Source organism: Mustela nivalis, assembly GCF_964662115.1.
Source record: "Mustela nivalis genome assembly, chromosome: 6".
NCBI lineage: Eukaryota > Metazoa > Chordata > Mammalia > Carnivora > Mustelidae > Mustela > Mustela nivalis.
The window spans coordinates 14,438,247-14,456,976 of record NC_139025.1 but is presented as its reverse complement, the minus strand read 5'-3'; the positions used below and the strand labels follow the sequence as shown (position 1 = coordinate 14,456,976).

Genomic DNA, 18,730 nt, shown 5'->3' with positions numbered 1-18,730 from the left:
TCAAGTTATGTAAATACTCCAAAGCTATAATTTTAAAATGGGACTTGCCTTACAGGGCACCTGGGTGGCTCAGTCACTTAAGCATCTGACTTCGGCTCAGGTCATGATCTCGGGGTCCTGGGATTGAGCCCTATGAGCAGGGAGCCCATTTGTCCCTCTCCCTCTGCCCCTTTCCCTGCTTGTGCTCACTCTGTCTCTCTCTCTCAAGTAAATAATAAAATGTTTAATAAATAAATAAATAAATAAAACGGGACTTGCCTTGTACATGAGCCTAAGATCTCTGTAACTTTTTTTAAAAAAGATCTTTGTAACTTTAAATGTACACATGCATTTAATTCTCTTTATTTCATGATACTGAGTCTTCCTATCCTTGAACATGGTATGACTTTCTAGTTATTTAAATATTTAAAAATACCTCTCAGTAAAGTATTTCTTTTTTTTGGTAAATCTCTCTCATGTCTCTTTGAATTATTAGATACCTTATTTCTTGTTACTATTACAAATAGTATATTTTTCCTTTCCATTTCTATTTGCTGATGTAAGCTTTTTTGGTATATAATACAGATCTATATTCAGTTGTCTTATCAAATTATTTTATTAAAATACTTTGCGTGAAGATTGTGTCTTTCTTTCTAGTAGTTACATATTCTCTCTCTCTCTCTCTCTCCCTCCCTCTTTTTTTTTTGCCTTACTGTGCTAATTAGGACTTCCAGTACAATATTTTATACAGGTGTTAATAGTGGGCATTCTTTCATTGCGGTTAATTTTTAGAAGCAAGTGCTTCTTATGTTTCACTAATAAGAATAGTGTTTGGTGTAGATTTTTGATAGATACTCTGTGGGTTAAAGACATTTCTGTTGCTAGTTGGCTAAGATGTTTTTTGTTTGTGAAGAACAAGTAATAAATTTTATCAGACACTTTTTCTAAACTTGTGAGAAGATCATATGGTTGTTCTTCCTTATTCTGTTAAGGTGGTGAATGACATTTATAGGTTTTTCTATTGTTGAATTACCATTGCATTGCAGGAATGAACCCAAGTTAATATGATGGTGTTTTTTCATATACAAGTGGATTTAGTTTATTAGTATTTCATTTAGGATTTTTGTATCTAAGTTCATGGATGATATTGGCCCATAATTTTATTTCTTATGTTATCTTTGTTTGATTTTGGTATTCAGATTATACCACCTCAAAGAATGAGTTGGAAACTATTCCGTTCTGTCCCCTCCCTCCTCTAAGGGTTTATATAAGTTTGGTTGAACTTCTGTTCAACTGTCTGGGCTTAGTATTTTGAGGGGAGTGTGTGGGCTTAGTGGTTTTTGAGGAGGTATGTATTCAGTTTTCTAAATAGTTTTTACTTAAAATTTCTGTTTCTAGTTAGGGCAGTTTTTAGAAAAAAAGTTTTCTTTTTTAGGAATCCACCATTTTTGTCTATATTTGGCATAAAGTTGTTCATGCTTATCATTTAAATTTCTGCTTAGTATTTCTCTCCTTTTTATTCCTAATATTTTTTGTGACTTCTGTTTTCCTTCATCAATCTTATTAGAGGGTTTATATATTTTCTTTTTTTTTTTAAGATTTTATTTATTTATTTGACAGAGAGAGATCACAAGTAGGCAGAGAGACAGGCAGAGAGAGAGGAGGAAGCAGGCTCCCTGCTGAGCAGAGAGCCTGACGTGGGGCTCGATCCCAGGACCCTGGGGTCATGACCTGAGCCGAAGGCAGAGGCCTTAACCCACTGAGCCACCCAGGCACCCCTATATATTTTCTTAGCTTTATCAAAAACCAGTGCTTGACTCTGATTTTCTCTGTTATGTGTTTTCTTTTTCATTAATTTTTGGCTTTTCTCCTTTACACACTTCTTTTTTTTTTTTTTTTAAGATTATTAATTTATGTATTTGACAAACAGAGATCACAAGTAGGCAGAGAGAGAGAGAGAGAAGCAGGCTCCCCGCCAAGCAGAAAGCCCAATGTGGGGCTTGATCCCAGGACCCTGAGATCATGACCTGAGCTGAAGGCAGAGGCTTTAACCCACTGAGCCACTCAGGGGCCCCTCCTTTACACACTTCTTAAGTGAAAAGCAGAATCTAACATTAGGATATCTCATATTTTCCAAGGACAGGATTTCAGTAGGCTTTGAGACTAGCTGGACCCAGGGGCTTATAGTGCTACCAGGACATTCATTCTTTCTTTTTCCTTTAAGTCTTCCTTTCCTCTTGTTGTCATCTGACTTTTCTACTCTTCAGTCTACAAGATGGAAAATGGTGACAATGAGCCTCTGAATTTGATTCAGTTTCAACTTTGTGTGCTCTTGATTCCTCCGGGGATTTCAGATTTTTCCATCTGGATCACTTCTTTCTTTTTGGAGATTTTTTTTTCTTTAGAATTCTCTTTAGTGAGATTTTCTGTAGTAAACTCTCAGCTATTTTGTCTGAAATCTATGTCTTTTTTTTTTTTCTTTATCACTTTTTTTGATAGATATTCCATTAGGTATAAAATTTGGGGCTGGCAGTATTTTTGTAGTTATTGTAAGAGATAATTCCACTCTCTCTTGGTTTCCATTGTTGCTATTGATAAATCAGCTCCCTAATAATTGTTAACTTAAGTGAATGTGTCTTTTGTTTTGTTTTGTTTTGTTTTTACAAAACTTGCTGTTTTTGAACTCTTTTATTTTTTGGTTTTTCTGAAGTTTCATATGCTGTGCCTAGGTATAGATTTCTTTTTATTTATCCTGTGTGAGACTTTTACTGTGAATTGCTTATTTTCCCTGGAAAAAATATTAGTGGTTCTTCTTTGAGGTCCAAGAAGGAAACACATTGCTTCAAGAGGATGTACCTTTAGTTTTTACCCCCAAATACCTCAAGGTACTTACTGCAATTTGGTGACTGAATTTATCCTTTGAAGTTTTGGACCACCCTAATGGGGTGACTTTGGATTGCAAATATGTGTGTGGTTCCTCTTTTCATTACAGCCTCTTAGGAATCCTTTGTTGTCTTCTACATCAGGAAGACCAGTTTCCTTGTCCTTTGGTAATGAAGGAGTGGACTGGATTTACTTTCCCTATTCACTCTTTTCCTGAGTATGAAACTTTTGGGTGGGGAGGGGTGGTCCCAGCTTTATGGAGAAAGGGTCTCTTGTTAGATTTTCCATTTGGGGTGGATCTTATTCTTTGGTTTCTGTTCTCTCTGAAGAGATTATAAAAATTAAAGCTTAACTTGGTGAGTTAGGCAGATGTATACAAGATAAAAACTATGTTGTTATGCCACTTATCTCTTTGAGTTTCTGCCTTCTCATAGATTTTGGTCTGGTAATTCCTTTATGATCTTGTCAGCTCTTCAGTGCTTTTTGAAATAAAATTTTATCCATCACTTTTAACTGTTTTCAGTAAAGAATTGGGTAAATAATCTAGCCCAAAATGTTATTGGAAGTGGAATTTTATTCAGATTTCTTGGAGTTTTCTCTTTTCTTTTTCTGATTCTTTCAGGTAGATGCTTAACTCACCAATGATTAGGCTTTTTTCTAACATAAGCATTTTTTTAAAAAGATTTTATTTATTCATTAGAGAGAGAGAGAGAGCGAGCAAGCCAGTGGAAGGAGTAGGGGGGAGGTACTAACAGACTCTATGTGGAGCATGGAGTCTGATGCAGGGCTTGATCCCATCACCTGAGATTGTGACCTAAGCTGAAACCAAGAGCCAGACACACTAATAACTGAGCCACCCAGGCACCCCTCTAATGTAAGCATTTAAAGTTATACATTTTTTAAAAAAGATTTAATTTACTTATTTGACAGAGAGATCATGGGTAGGCAGAGAGGCAGGCAGAGACAGCAGGGCGGGAAGCAGGGTCCCTGCTAAGCAGAGAGCCTGATGTGGGGCTCGATTCCAGGACCCTGAGATCATGAACTGAGCCGAAGGCAGAGGCTTTAACCCACTGAGCCACCCAGGCGCCCTTAAAGCTATACATTTATAAGTGGTTCATCAGGTTTGAAGTGGAATATTTTTGGTGTTATTACTATTTTTTAGAGGGGAGGGACAAAGGCGGGGGAGTGAGGGGAGAGGGAGAGAGAGAGAAAATCCCAAGCAGGCTCCGTGCTCAGTGCAGAGTTTGATCAATTCCATGACCCTTAGATTGTGACCTGAGCTGAAATCAAGAGTTAGACACTTATCTGACTCAACGAACCCAGGCGCCCCTAATTATTTTTAATTATATATATTTAAGGTTTTTATTTTGCTATTATAACTTTTAGTTATACTTGCTTTTTTAAGTCATGACCTGTGATCCACAAGTCAATTAGGTGTTTTGAAATACATGGATTTTAAAAGATTTCTTTTTGTTGTATATAACACACCTTTCAAAAAACCCAGGATTTTCATTTGGATCACAAAGCAAGACTCTGCTCTGTGCTGTGTAAAAGAGATGTACAAAATGATTTAGAAAAGCTAAAAATAAAGGGAAAGGCAAAAATATGTAAGGCAAATGAAAACAATAAGAAAGTATGAGTTGCTCTGTGAACACACTTTTGGGGGACTTTTTCTTCCCTTCCTGATCACAAACTTTAGTGAATAACCAATATTCTGTATCACTGGGACTTACTGAGATTCTTGGAAGACTGATTTTACATTAATAACTGAATGGTCATTTCTCTTCCCTTTCCTCCCCCTTCTTTTCCTTCTCCTCTTCTCCTTCTCCTCTTCCTCTTTTCCTTAGACTTTAATATCTCTGAAACTTGGATCTATCTCTCATATTGGTATGCATTTTATTACTGGTGATATTTCACAATTAAGGAACAATTACTAATAATTTTGGCAGCATTTTTCTCTTAGTACAACATATTCTGCTATCTCTAGTATCTTACTTTTGGTGAAATACACATTTTTACATGTATATCATGACTCTTCATCCCACCCTATTCCCTCCTTGAAATGCTCCCCTTTTTGTCTTTCCCATCCTATGCTTATATCATTCAAGACCTTAAGGGTTGGGGTGCCTGGGTGGCTCAGCCTGGTAAGTGTCTGACTTGGGCTTAGGTCATGATCGCCAGGGTCCTGGGATTGAGTCCCACAGCAGGCTCCTTGCTCAGTGGGGAGCCTGCTTCTTACATCTCCCTCTGCTTCTCCCCTACCTGACTCGTGTTCTTACTCACTCTGCTCTCTCTTTCAAATAAATAAGTAAAAAATCTTAAAGACCTTAAGAGTGGAAATACTCTTTAGTTTCTCATTCTGGTTCCTGTTGTTCCAGCACCTAGCATAATATGTTGTTGGACACAGGGTTTTATTTAATTAACAATTAAGGGAAGTGTGTATGTATAATGAATCAGAGCATGGGCTGTGACATATTTATATTAGTGATCAATTTTTTTAGCTTGTTGGTAAGAGGGATTAAAAACCTACATTGTGGATAGAAAGAACAGAAGCCAATGATTCCTACATTAAGTAAGAGAATTCATTGGATCAGTGCTTATTCATCTGGTGATGTTTGAGAGTTTAACCAATGAAACAAAAAAATTACAAAATATAGACACTGTGAAGGAAATAAAAAGAGTAGTACAATACAAACTAACAAAGAGTGGCATTTAGAAAGAGGAAGAAAGGAGCCTTCATCAACAAGAAGACAAGACTTGATATATACCAGTGAAAGACAGCAGTTGTTGAAAGCACTGAGAGAAAAGCATTTCAGACACGGAAATAGGCCCAAAGTGAAGAGCTTTTATTTAGCTGAAAGACGCATAGTTGTGGAGAGTGTCACCTCAAGGTAAGAGAGGCAGGCAGGAACGGTACCTTAATATGCTAACATTTACTCAGCATTTGGGGTGTAGTAGGTACAGTTCCAGCCACTTTTTCTTGGACAATGTGAATTATTCTGCCATACTGACTTCTCAGATGCTGAGAGTTTGGATTTAATTTGAAGACACATTAGAAAACCTTGGCACTATGCAATGCTATGATCAATTTTACATTTTTGAAGATTAAACAGGCTGCTTTGTGCAGAGTTGATCAGAAGGAGGCTTATACTAGTCAGGTAAGAGGCAAAGTTGTTGGGGCGCCCATGGTGGCTCAGTAGTTAAGTAGTTAAGTGTCTGCCTTCAGCTCGGGTCATGTTCTTGGGGTCCTAGGATCGAGCCCTACATCGGCGCTCTGCTCAGCAGGAAGCCTGCTTCCCCCACCTCTCTCTGCCTGCCTCTCTGCCTACTTGTGATCTCTCTCTGTCAAATAAATAAAATAAAATAAAATTTTTAAAAAAGAGGCAAAGTTGTTTTGAACCATGGTTCTGATGATGGAGATGAAGAGCAGTAGACCAATTTAAGATAATGTTTTACAAGTCTTGTGTTAATGTCTTGGATAAGGGGAGAGGATTGTGAGGGAAAGGGAACAGTCAGATCCTAGAGGGTTAAAGAATTGAAGAGATGATGTGTGTAGATATTATGTGAAGTGTTTTGTCAGTTAAAGGGGAGCAGAGCTGTTTTTAACCTTCTTACTTCTGTAATTTTTCCAGTGACATTTCTGTCTCTCTCTTTTAAATTCTTGAAACCAAATATATTTTTATTCTAGTCTGCCTCTCCAGATTCCAGCACCTTTTTCTCATCCCACACTTAACAGATGCTTAGAGGAGGGAAGTCAGTGTAAAAGTAGGATAGCATTCTCAGCAATTCTGCCCCTTTTCATCAGGATGTTCCTTGCTAAATCAGTCCTTTTTGTATCAGAGGAAAACCATTTTGTTTTATAAGTAAAGCTTTAATTCTTGAAAGGACACCATCTTCGTGAAGTCAGTCATGTGTATTTGTATTGTGGGGTTTTAGGGATGATGATATTATTACTATTTTATGGTTGTATGTATTTTTATGTTAGGCCTTATCATGCCTTAAGCTACACTTAAGGTGAGTGTAGCTGAATTGCAAATTCAGTTTACCACTTGTTTTCTCAATTGAAAGGCAAGAGATCAACTAAGAGATAAAATTAGTTGTATAACTAACTGAAAGACAAAGTTTTCAGAAGAGTAGCTTTTTTTTTTTTTTTTTAAGATTTTATTTATTTATTTGACAGGAAGAGAGAGCAACGTGCCAGAGCAGGAACACAGAATGGAGAGTGGGAGAGGGAGAGACAGGCTTCCCGCTGAGCAGGGAGCCTGTTGTGGGGCTTGATCCCAGCATCCTGGGATCATGACCTGAGCCAAAGGCAGCCACTTACTGAATGAGCCACCCAGGTGCTCCAGAAGAAATAGCTTTTTTAAAAAATGTTTTTTAAATATTAGAGGTTCAGTTTTTGAAACCACCTTTGACTGCAGTTTTAAGTAGACAGGTTCTTTCCTCATTTTATGAAGCTCTAGTTTTCCCTTACTGTTTTTCAAGAGTGAATAAAGAACTCATATATCAAAACCAATGGAAGAATTTTGTGGACAAGATGAGTGGGAAGATTAGAATGAGGAAGGCAGAAACTGAGAATTAAAGTCAGATGATAGATAGCCAAAAGGCCGAGAAGCGATGAACACCTGGAAAAAAAAAAAACGAAATACTGTTTTAATCCACTGTTCTTAAATTTTGGGTAGTTACCTTATCCTTTGGGATTCTGATGAAAGTGAAACAATCTGGCCCCAGAAAGTGCACAGACACATGCACATTCAGATCTGTACATAATCTTAGGGCATTGCTAAAGCTGAAGAGCATGTAGGGTGCCTGATACCCTGGTCAAGAACACATGGTCTAAATGGCAATCAGGGCTTGAGAGTATGTGACTGGGGAGTTTCGACATTCAAACTATTACAGTGTTCCCTTCTCAAATACCAATCTTTAGGACAGCCAAGATTAATTTTTGGTTTTAAACCTCTGGTGTGACAGCTAATAAAGCAAAACAGATTTTAGTTTTGGCTACTGAGAAATTAGAATAATCTGCTTTAAAAATTTTTCTTTTTAAATGCCATAGTTAGCAGTTTTTTGCAGTAAGGCAATATGGAATTCAGGTTACCCAAATAAAAATAGCCTACTAAAAAAAGTTGAACTGGAATATAAACAAATTTCAAATTCACCAACATGTTTGTATATATAGGAACTAAGTAAATGTCTCTTTTGGGAAGTAGGTTTTAAAAAAAAAACCCAGCTGTTTGTTCTTTCTGCCTTTCCATGAATCTGTTTTTAAATTAAATTTTATCACAAAACAGAGCTTTTAAATGAATTTTATTAATCCTGTAAGTTTAGTCTTGGGCGTTTTTATTTTACTGTTGGTGATGAAGCTGTACTTTGTTGCTGTTCATTTGGTTCAGCACTTAAGTGGAACACTGAGCCAGTGATGCAACTTAATAGGTTATAAATTGTTTCCTTTTAGGCAAATTAGGCCAGTTAGACCAATATTTAATGTAATCCAGAATTCTTAGGATTCATTGAGAAAAGGGGAATAGATGACCTACTGGTGAATGATTTGGTCATGGAGTCTAGGATTCCTTACATTTTTTAAAATTTAATTAAATTAAATTAAATTTTTTTAAATTTAAAAACTAGTAGTGGAGTCTAGGATTCCTTACATTTTTTTTTTTTAATTTACTTGATGAAATAAAAGGATTTTGTGGGTGACTGGGTGGTTCACTTGGTTAAGCATCTGCCTTGGGCTCAGGTCATGATCCTGGAGTCCTCGGATTGAGCCCCATGTTGGGCTTCCTGCTCGGTGGGGATTCTGTTTCTCCCTGTCCCTCTACCCGTCCCCCATGCTCATGCATGCTTTCTTTCTCTCTCTCTCACTCACTAACTCTCTTAATTTGTGCTCTCTCTCTCAAATAAATAAAATCTTTAATTTTTTTTAAAAAAGGATTTTTTCTTTATCCTAGATGGTATTTATAACTTGAAAGCATGTTACACATCATAAGAAATAGAAATCAAAGAAAGAAAGTTTAAAAATGAAATACTTGATGCTTTAGGGTAATGGTGGTTTAATAAGGAATTTTTAGCTTTTAAATTTTAGTGACTGAACCAAAAGTGTTTTTGGCAGATGAACAGTCAATGTATTTTTTTTCCTCCTAACTTTCCTTGTAGAATTCTGGAATACAAATATGAGGAATAATACAGTAAAATTGTATATATTCACGTTCAACCATCTTTGTTCAGAGAATAGTAAAATAGTTAAAAGCAATTAAATTAAATTTGAATTTAGATCCTCTTTGCTATTATGCTCAGTGAGTTTCTTCTCTATAGCATTTTTGTGCCTCCAATAGGATGAACATGCCATGTGGTTCTAGTGCTAGGTAGATGCTTCTCTCATGGCATAGCTCCTAGGCATAAGCTAGCTACTTCAACTGTGTTCAGTTGAAAATAGCAAACTGTTCCATACTATAAAAAAAATCCCCGGTTGTGTTGGATTTATTATAAGATAGCGCTATACTTTATGGATGATATAAGGTATGCCCAAGATAATTTTGAATTTATGTGATTTCTGCTTTTAGTGCTTTCTTTGGAATATCTTTGGAATAACCCTGTGAGATTAGAGTCTCCTGAAAAAAGAAGTTTAGCTAATGATTTCACTATTTTTTTTTTCCAGGTGTTCATCGCTTCTCGGCCTTTTGGCTAAGATCAAGTGTAGTATCTGTTCTTATCAGTTTTTTTCCAGGTGTTCAAAATGGTACCCATAGTTTTATATTTTAGTGTATATTGTTGCATTTGGAGCTAATTAACAGTGTTGTAAAAATTAGAGTAATTTTGCCATTTTGGCTAACTTTGTTCTTTTGTTTGTTTTTCTTACAAGGAAACAATCTTAAATGTCAGGGTCAAGTTTCCTGTGTCTTTTATACCTCTTATGTCTATCAAATTAGTGCTGTAGTTTTAGGTGGTTCTTTTCTTCATAGTCAACTTTCTAAAGCATACTCCTATCTTGTCCACTCTTCCTTTTAATTTATATATGAGAGAGGCCTAAAGTTAGAGGTGTAGTTGTGACTATGGAGCAAAGAAAAGCAAACAAATACAATTTAGGAGGGACTAAATATCAATGACTTTCTTCTTTTTAACAAAGTGAGACTTAACTTTTATAACTACATGTGATTTTTCTTTTTTCTTTTTTTTTAAGATTTATTTATATATTTGAGAGAGAGCAAGAGAGCACAAGTGGGAATAGCAAAGGGGGAGAGAATCTGAATCAGACTCCATGCTGAGTGGAGCCCCAGTGTGGGGCTCACAACCCTCAGATCATGATCTAAGCCGAAACGAAGAGTCGGTTGCTTAACCAACGTTGCCATCCAGGCATCCCAGTGATTTATTTTCTTACTCTTTGTTAGATATCTCTTAATTATGTGTGTGTATATATTTATATTTCTATACTTCCCACCCCATCCTCAGTTTCAGAAAGGATTTAACATGACTTGCTTTCCACCTAATTAAAATTATAAAATAGTTGATATATCCAAAAGAATATAATGTAGGGTATACAGCATAATGAAATGAAAACTTGTGCATCTGCTACTCAGTTTAAAATTAGAACATTACTTAACATTTTCATTATAGGGATCCCAGAAAGAAAAGAAAGAGAAAATGGGACAGAAAATGTATTTGAAGAAATAATAGCTGATGACTCCCCAAATCTGGGAAAAGAAATAGAAATCCAGATCCAGGAGGTACAGAGAGCCCCCAACAAAATCAACACAAGGAGGTCTATATCAAGACACATAGTAATTAAAATGGCAGTAAGTAGTGATAAGGGGAGAATTTTAAAAGCAGGAAGAGAAAACACACCCAGGTAAAAGGGAAACTGCATAAGGCCTTCAGCTGATTTTTCATCAGAAACTTTGCAGAGCAGAAGAGAGTGGCATGATATATTCCAAAGTGCTGAAAGGAAAAAAACAGCCAGTGGAACAGAATAGAGAATCCAGAAATGGACCTTCACCTCTGTATAGGGTCAACTAATCTTTGACAAAGCTGGAAAGACTATAGAATGGAAAAAGGACAGTCTAGGGGCACCTGGGTGACTCAGGGATTAGGCCTCTGCCTTTGGCTCAGGTCATGATCTCAGAGTCCTGGGGTCCAGCCCCATGTCGAGCGCTCTGCTCAGCAGGGAGCCTGCTTCCCCCCCCCCCTCTCTGCCTGCCTCTCTGCCAACTTGTGATCTCTCTCTCTCTCTGTCAAATAAATAAATAAATCTTTTAAAAAGAAAAAGGACAGTCTCTTCAACTGGTGCTGGGAAAATTGGATATGAATGAAACTGTACCATTTTCTTAAAACCATACACAAATATGAACTCAGAATAGATGAAAGACCTAAATGTGAGACAGGAATCCATCAAAATCCTAGAGGAGAACACAGGCAGCAACCTCTTCAACCTCAGCTACAGAAGCTTCTTGCCAGACTAGTCTCCAAAGTCAAGGGAAATCAAGCAAAAATGAACTCTTGAGACTTCATCAAGATAAAAAGCTTCTGCACAGCAAAGGAAACAGTCAACAAAACTAAAAGTCAACCTACTAATTGGGTAAAGATATTTGCAAATGATATATCAGATGAAGGACTAGTATCAGGGGCACCTGGGTGGCTTTGTTGCTTGAGCATGTGCCTTTGACTCAGGTTGTGATGCCAGGGTCCTGGGATTGATCCCTGCATGGGGCTCCCTGCTTGTGGAGGGCCTGCTTCTCCTCCTCCCACTCATGTGTGCGTGCTCTCTCTCTCTCTCTCAAATAAATAAATCTTTAATAAAAGGGGGGGCTAGTATCCAAGATGTACAAAGAACTTATCAAACTCAACACCTAAAAAACAAATAATCCAGTCAGGAAATGGGCAGAAGACATGAACAGACATTTCTCCTCTGTCTCCTCGTATGTCTATGAACGGACGTACAAATGACCAACAGACACATTAAAAAATGCTCAGCATCTCTTGGCATCAGGGAAATATAAATCAAACCATAATGAGACACCATCTCAGGCCAGTCAGAATGGCTAAAATTAACGAGTCACGAAGCAACAAATGTTGGCAAGGATGTGGAGAAAGGCGAATCCTCTTATGCTGTTTGTGGGAATGCAGACTGGTTTGGCTCCTCTGGAAAACAGTACATACAGAGGTTCCTCAAAAAGTTGAAAATAGAGCTCCTTTGTGACCCAGCAATTGTAGTACTAGGTATTTACCCTAGAGATAAAAATTTAGTGATCCAGAGGGGCACATGCACCCAGTGTTTATAGCAGTAATGTCCACAATAGCCAAACAATGGAAAGAACCAAGATGTCCATGAACAGATGAATGGATAAAGAAGATGTGTTATACACACACACGCACACACGCACACACTCACACAATGGAATATTACTCAGCCATCAGAAAGGACAAATAAATACCATTTACATTGATGTGGATGGAACTGCTGGAGGTACTACACTGAGCAAAACAAGTCAGTCAGAGAAAGACAGTTACATGTTTTCACTCATGTGGAATATAAGAAGCAATGCAGAGTATCATAGGGAAAGGAGGAAAAACTGAAAGGGATGTCATCAGGGAGGGAGACAAACCATGAGAGACTCATAACTACAGAAAACAAACTGAGGGTAACTGGAGTGGGAGTGGGTGGGGGAATGGGGTAATTGGGCGATGGGCATTAAGGAGGGCACATGATGTGATGAACACTGGGTGTTATATGCAACTGATGAGTTATTAAAGTCTACATCTAAAACAATGATTTACTATATACTGGCTAATTGAATTTAAATTAAAAAACAAACAGCGAAGAACACTCTTTCTAGCAAGGCTATCATTCAGAAAGAGAGAGTTTCCCAAACAAAAGTTAAAGGAATCCATGATCACTAAACCAGCCCTACAAGAATTATTAAATGGGAATCTTTAAGTGGAAAGGAGAGACCATAAACAGGATTAAGAAAAGTAGGAATCACCAAAGCAGTGATATTAAGTATATAAAAATCAGTCAAGGTGGGGCGCCTGGGTAGCTCAGTGGGTTAAGCGGCTGCCTTTGGCTCAGGTCATGATCCCAGCGTCCTGGGTTCGAGTCCCACATCGGGCTCCTTGCTGGGTAGGGAGCCTGCTTCTCCCTCTGCCTCTGCCTACCAGTCTGCCTGCCTGTGCTTGTGCTTTCTCTCTCTCCCTTTCTCTAACAAATACATAAATAAAATCTTTAAAAAAAAAATCAGTCAAGGAATTCACAAAATAAAAGGATGTAAAGTATGACACCATTTACCTAAAGCATGGTGGGTGGTGGGTAGTAAAGAATGGGTTTAAACTTAAGTGACCGTCAACTTATTATAGACTGCTCTGTGCCTAAGAGGTTATATACAAACCTAATGGTTATAAAGAGAAAAGAATCTAAGTATATAGTTAAAGAAAGCCAGCAAATCATAAGAGAGCAAGAGAAGAAAGGAACAGAGAAGAACTACAAAAGGAACCATAAAATAAGTAACAAAATGGCAATAAGTACATAGCTACCAATAATTACTTAGAATTAAAAGGGACTAAACACTCAAAGGCATAGGGTGACAGAATGCACAAAAAAGCAAGACCCAATTATATGCTGCCTATAGGAGACTCATTTCAGACGTAAAGAACACATGCAAATTGGAAGGCAAGAGATAGGAAAGAGTTTGTCATGAAAACAGAAATGAACAGGAAGCCAGGGTAGCAATATTTATGTTGGACAAAATAGACTTTAACACAAAGAATATAACAAAAGACAAGGAAGGACACTACATAAGCATAAAAGGAATAATCCAGGAAGAAGATATAACAATTGTAAGTATTTATGATGAGAGCACTCAGATACATAAAGCTAATAGCAAATATAAAGGAAGTAATCAATAGTCATATGGTAATAGGGGACTTTAACACCCAACTTACATCAATGGATAGGTCATCCAATCAGAAAATCAATAAGGAAATTGTGGCTTGAATGACACATTGGACCAGATAGAACTGACAGATATTTTCAGAACATTCTATCCTAAAAGAACAGAATATACATCTTTTGAAGTGCACATACATGGAACATTCTACAGAATATTTCACATAGTAGGCCACAAAAATATGAATAAATTGAAAAAGCTGAAGTCATACTAGGCATCTTTTCTGACCACAGTGCTATGAAACTAGAAATCAACCACCAAAAATAAATAAATAAATACAAATATCTGGAAAACAATACAGATGCATGGAGGTTAAATAACATGCTTCTAAACACTGAATGGGTCAACCAGGAAGTCAAGGAGGAAATGACAAATACATGGAGATAAATGAAAACAAAAACACAATGGTCAAAAATCTTTGCGACACAGCAAAAGTTGTTTTAAGAGGGAAGTTTATAGGGATATAGGCCTACCTCAAAAAGCAAGAAGAATACTTACCTGGCAGGGGAGATACCATGATCACGAAGGTGGTTTTCCCAGGGCGAGGCTTATCCATTGCGCTCCGGATGTGCTGACCCCTGCGATTTCCCCAAATGTGGGAAACTTGACTGCATAATTTGTGGTAGTGGGCGACTGTGTTCGCGCTTTCCCCTGAACAAAAAAAAAAAAAGAAGCAAGAAGAATTTCAAACAACCTAACCTTATACCTTAAAGAGCTAGAAAAAGAACAAATGAAACTCAAAGCCAGTAGAAGGAAGGAAATAATAAAGATTAAAGCAGAAATGAACGAGATAGAAACTTTAAAAAACAAAAAACAAACAAACAAACAAAAAACAAACCAGAGCAGATTAAGGAAACCAGGAGCTGGTTCTTCAGAAAGATCAACAAAATTTATAAACCTTCAGCCAGACTCACCAAAAAGTGGGGCAGGACCTAAAATCAGAAATTGAAGAGGAGAAATAACAGTAATACAGAAATACAAAGGACTATAAGAGAATATTCTGAAAAATTATATGCAAACAAATTGGAAGTCTAGAAGAAGTGGATAAATTCCTAGATACATATAACCTCCGAATACTGAATCAGGAAGAAATAGAAAGTTTGAACAGATCAATTACCAGCAATGAAATTGAATCAGTAATAAAATACTCCCAAGGGAAAAAAAAGTCTAGGACCAGACAGCTTCACAGGTGAATTCTACTAAACAGTTAAAGAATTACTACCTATTCTTCTCAAACTATTCCACAACACAGAAGAGGAGGGAAAGCTTCCAGATTCATTCTATGAAGCCAACATTATTGATACCAAAACCAGATAAAGACACTACCAAAAAAAAAAAAAAAGGTTGGGGGGAGAACTACAGGCCAGTATCTCTCATGAACATGAACATAGATGCAATAATCCTCAACAAAATCCAACAATACGTGAAAAAAATCATTCACCATGATCAAGTGGGATTTATTCCTGGGATGCAGGAGTGCTTCAGTATCTGCAAATCAATCAACATGATACTTCACATCAACAAGAGAAAGGATAAAAAAAACCATGATCATTTCAATAGATGCAGAAAAAGCATTTGACAAAGCACAACATCCATTCATGACAAAAACCCTCAATAAAGCAGGTTTAGAGGGAACACACCTCAGTATATAAGAGGCCATATATGCTAAAACCCAGATCTGGCATCATACTCTGTGGTGAAAAACTGAGAGCTTTTCCCTTAAGATCAGGAACAAGACAAGGTTGTCCACTATTACCACTTTTATTCAACAGAGTATTGGAAGTCCCAGCCACAGCAACGAGTCAAGAAGAAGAAATAAAAGGCATCCACATTGGTAAGGAAGAAGTAAAACTTTCACTGTTTGCAGATGACATGATTCTATGTCTAGAAAACCATAAAGATTTCACCAAAATACTACTAGAAGTGATAAACGAATTCGGTAAGGTAATGGGATACAAAATCAATATACAGAAGTCCTTTGCATATCTATGCGCTAATAATGAAGCAGCAGAAAGAGAGAATAAGAAAACAGTCCCATTTAGAATTATACCAAAAATAATAAAATACCTAGAAATAAGTTAACCAAGGAGGTGAAAGATCGGTACTCTGAAAACTATAATACACCGATGAAAGAAACTGAAGATGACACAATGCAATAGATAGACATTCCATGCTTACAGAGTAGAAGAACAAATATTATTAAAATGGCCATACTACCCAAAGCAACATACAGATTTGATGCAATCCCTATCAAAATACCAACAGCATTTTTCACAGAACTAGAACAAATAATCTTAAAATTTGTATGGAACCACAAAAGACCCTGAATAGCCAAAGCAGCCTTGAAGAGGAAGAACAAAACAAAGTAGCACAAACCCAGACTTCCAAGATATGCTGCAAAGCTGTCTTAATAAAAATGGTATTGTCTGGCACAAAAGTGAGACACATAGATCAGTGGAACAGAATAGAAAATCCATGAGGATCTGGCTGAGTGGCTCAGTCAGTTGAGTATCTGACTCTTGATCGACGCTCAGGTCTTGATCTTGGGGTCCTGGGATTGAGCCCCATGTCAGGCTCTATGCTCAGCAGGGAGTCTGCTTAAGGATTTTCTCCTCCTTCTGTCTCTCCTCCGACTCGTGCACACACACATGCTCTCTCTCTCAAATAAATCTCTTTTTAAAACAAACAAACAAACAAACAAACAAACAAACATATATAGGGACACCGGGATGGCTTAGTCAGTTAAGCTGCTGCCTTCGGCTCAGGTCATGATCCCAGGGTTCTGGGATCAAGTCCCGTATCAGGCTTCTTGCTCAGCAGGGACCCTGCTGCTCTCTCCGCCTCTGCCTGACACTCTGCCTGCTTGTGTGTGTGCGCGTGCTTCTCTCTGACAAATAAATAAATAAAACATTTAAAAAATAAATGTATATAACTCAATACTCCAAAAAAACAAATAATCCAATTAAAAATGGCCAGAAGACATAAACAGACATTTCTTTGTCGAAGATACACAGATGGCCAGCAAATGCAGGAAAGGATGATCAGTGTCAATCATCATGAGGGAAATGCAAATCAAAAATCACAAATATGAGATCACCTCACACCTGTCAGACTGGTTAAAATCAACAACACAAGGAACAACAGGTGTTGGCAGGGATGTGGGGAAAAGAGAACCCTTTTGCAGTGTTGGTGGGAATGTGAACTGGTGTAGCCACTTTGGAAAACAGTATGGAAGTTCCTCAGAAAGTTAAAAATAGAATTACCCGGTGATCCAGCAATTGGACTGTTAGGTACTTAATACCCAAAGAATATAAAAACACTAATTCAGAAGGATACATTCAGCTCTGTCTTTATTGCAGCATTATCTATAGTTATGGAAGCAGCCCACGTGTCCATCGATAGATGAATGGAATAAGCTGTAATGTTTTCTACAATGGAATATTACTCAGCCAGGAAAACAAATGGAATCTTGTCATTTGCAACAACATGGATGGATCTAGAGGGTATAAAGCTAAGTGAAATAAGTCCATCAGAGAAGGACAAATACCATATGATCTCACTCGTGGAATTTAAGAAACGAAAGAAATGAACATATTAAAAAAGAGATAGGGGGCACCTGGGTGGCTCAGTGGGTTAAGGCCTCTGCCTTCAGCTTGGGTCATGGTCCCAGGGTCCTGGGATCAAGCCCCACATCAGGCTTTCTGCTCAGCATGGAGCCTGCTTCCTCCTCTCTCTGCTTGCCTCTCTGCCTACTTGTGATCTCTGTCGAATAAATAAATAAAATCTTTTTTAAAAATTAAAAAAAAAAAAGACGAAAACATAGATAGATTTCTCTATAGAGATCAAGCTGGTGATTACCAGAGGGAAGATAGTTGGGGAGAGGGGTGAAATAGGAGAAGGGGATTAAGAGTATACTTATCATGATAAGAACTGAGTCATGTGTAGAACTGTTGAATCACTGTATTGTAACACCAGAAACTCATGTAATACTGTACGTTAACTATTACTAGAATTAAGGGGAAAAAAAGAATTAGAACATTATTGAAACTTTGAAGTCCCATGTGAACCTTTCTCAATTATGTTGTTCCCCTTTCTTTTCCCTCAGTAACAATGCCCCTAATTATGTTTGTATTTTCTTTATTGTTTTGGTAATGGGATATGTATGTATCCCTAGGTGTTGTTTAGTTCTGCATATTTTTGAGAGACCATGTAATGTCAGGGATCTAAGAGCACAGTCTCATGACAGGTGGTTATGCCATCATGTGATTAGGGCATATTACTTCTCCATGCCTGTTTCTTTCTGTATGAAATAGAGATTAAAAATAGAATTTACCTGGGGCACCTGGGTGGCTCAGTTGAGTGTCCAGCTCTTGGGTTTTGGCTCAGGTCATGATCTCAGGGTTGTGGGATCCAACCCCATGTCGGGCTCTGTGCTCAGGAGGGAGCCTGCTTGTCCTTCAGCCTCTGCCTCTGCCTCTCCCATCTCTCTCTCTCTGTATCTCTATTTTTGTCTGTCTCTCTGTCTAAAATAAATAAATAAATAAAATTTAAAAAAATAAAATTTACCTGATAGGGCTGATACAAGGATTAAAGTAGTCATTGTATGCAAAGTACATAGTGTACAGTGCCTATCACAGAGGCAGTATTGCCTGAGTGTTAGTTCTTAGTATCTATATAAAGGAATCCTAACATAAGCAGTTTGCTTCCCTCCTTCAACATTGTGAGAGACATCCATGATACATGCTGTAAATCATTAATTTTTACTTCTTTTTCTCTTAATTATTTTTTTAAAGATTTAAAAAAGATTTTTAAAAGATTATTTATTTGACACAGAGAAAGAGACAGAACAAGCAGGAGGAAGGCAGAGAGAAGGGGAGAAGCAGACTCCCTGTTGAGCAGGGAGCCTGACTCCAGGCTCAGTCCCAGGACCC

The 18,730-nt window shown here is 37.5% G+C and overlaps 1 protein-coding gene across 28 annotated transcripts in view; it reads left to right on the top strand.

Moving 5' to 3' along the window:
- Positions 1-18,730, top strand: part of NUMB (NUMB endocytic adaptor protein) — a 189,783-nt gene that overhangs the window by 87,101 nt on the left and 83,952 nt on the right. The window lies entirely within an intron of this gene.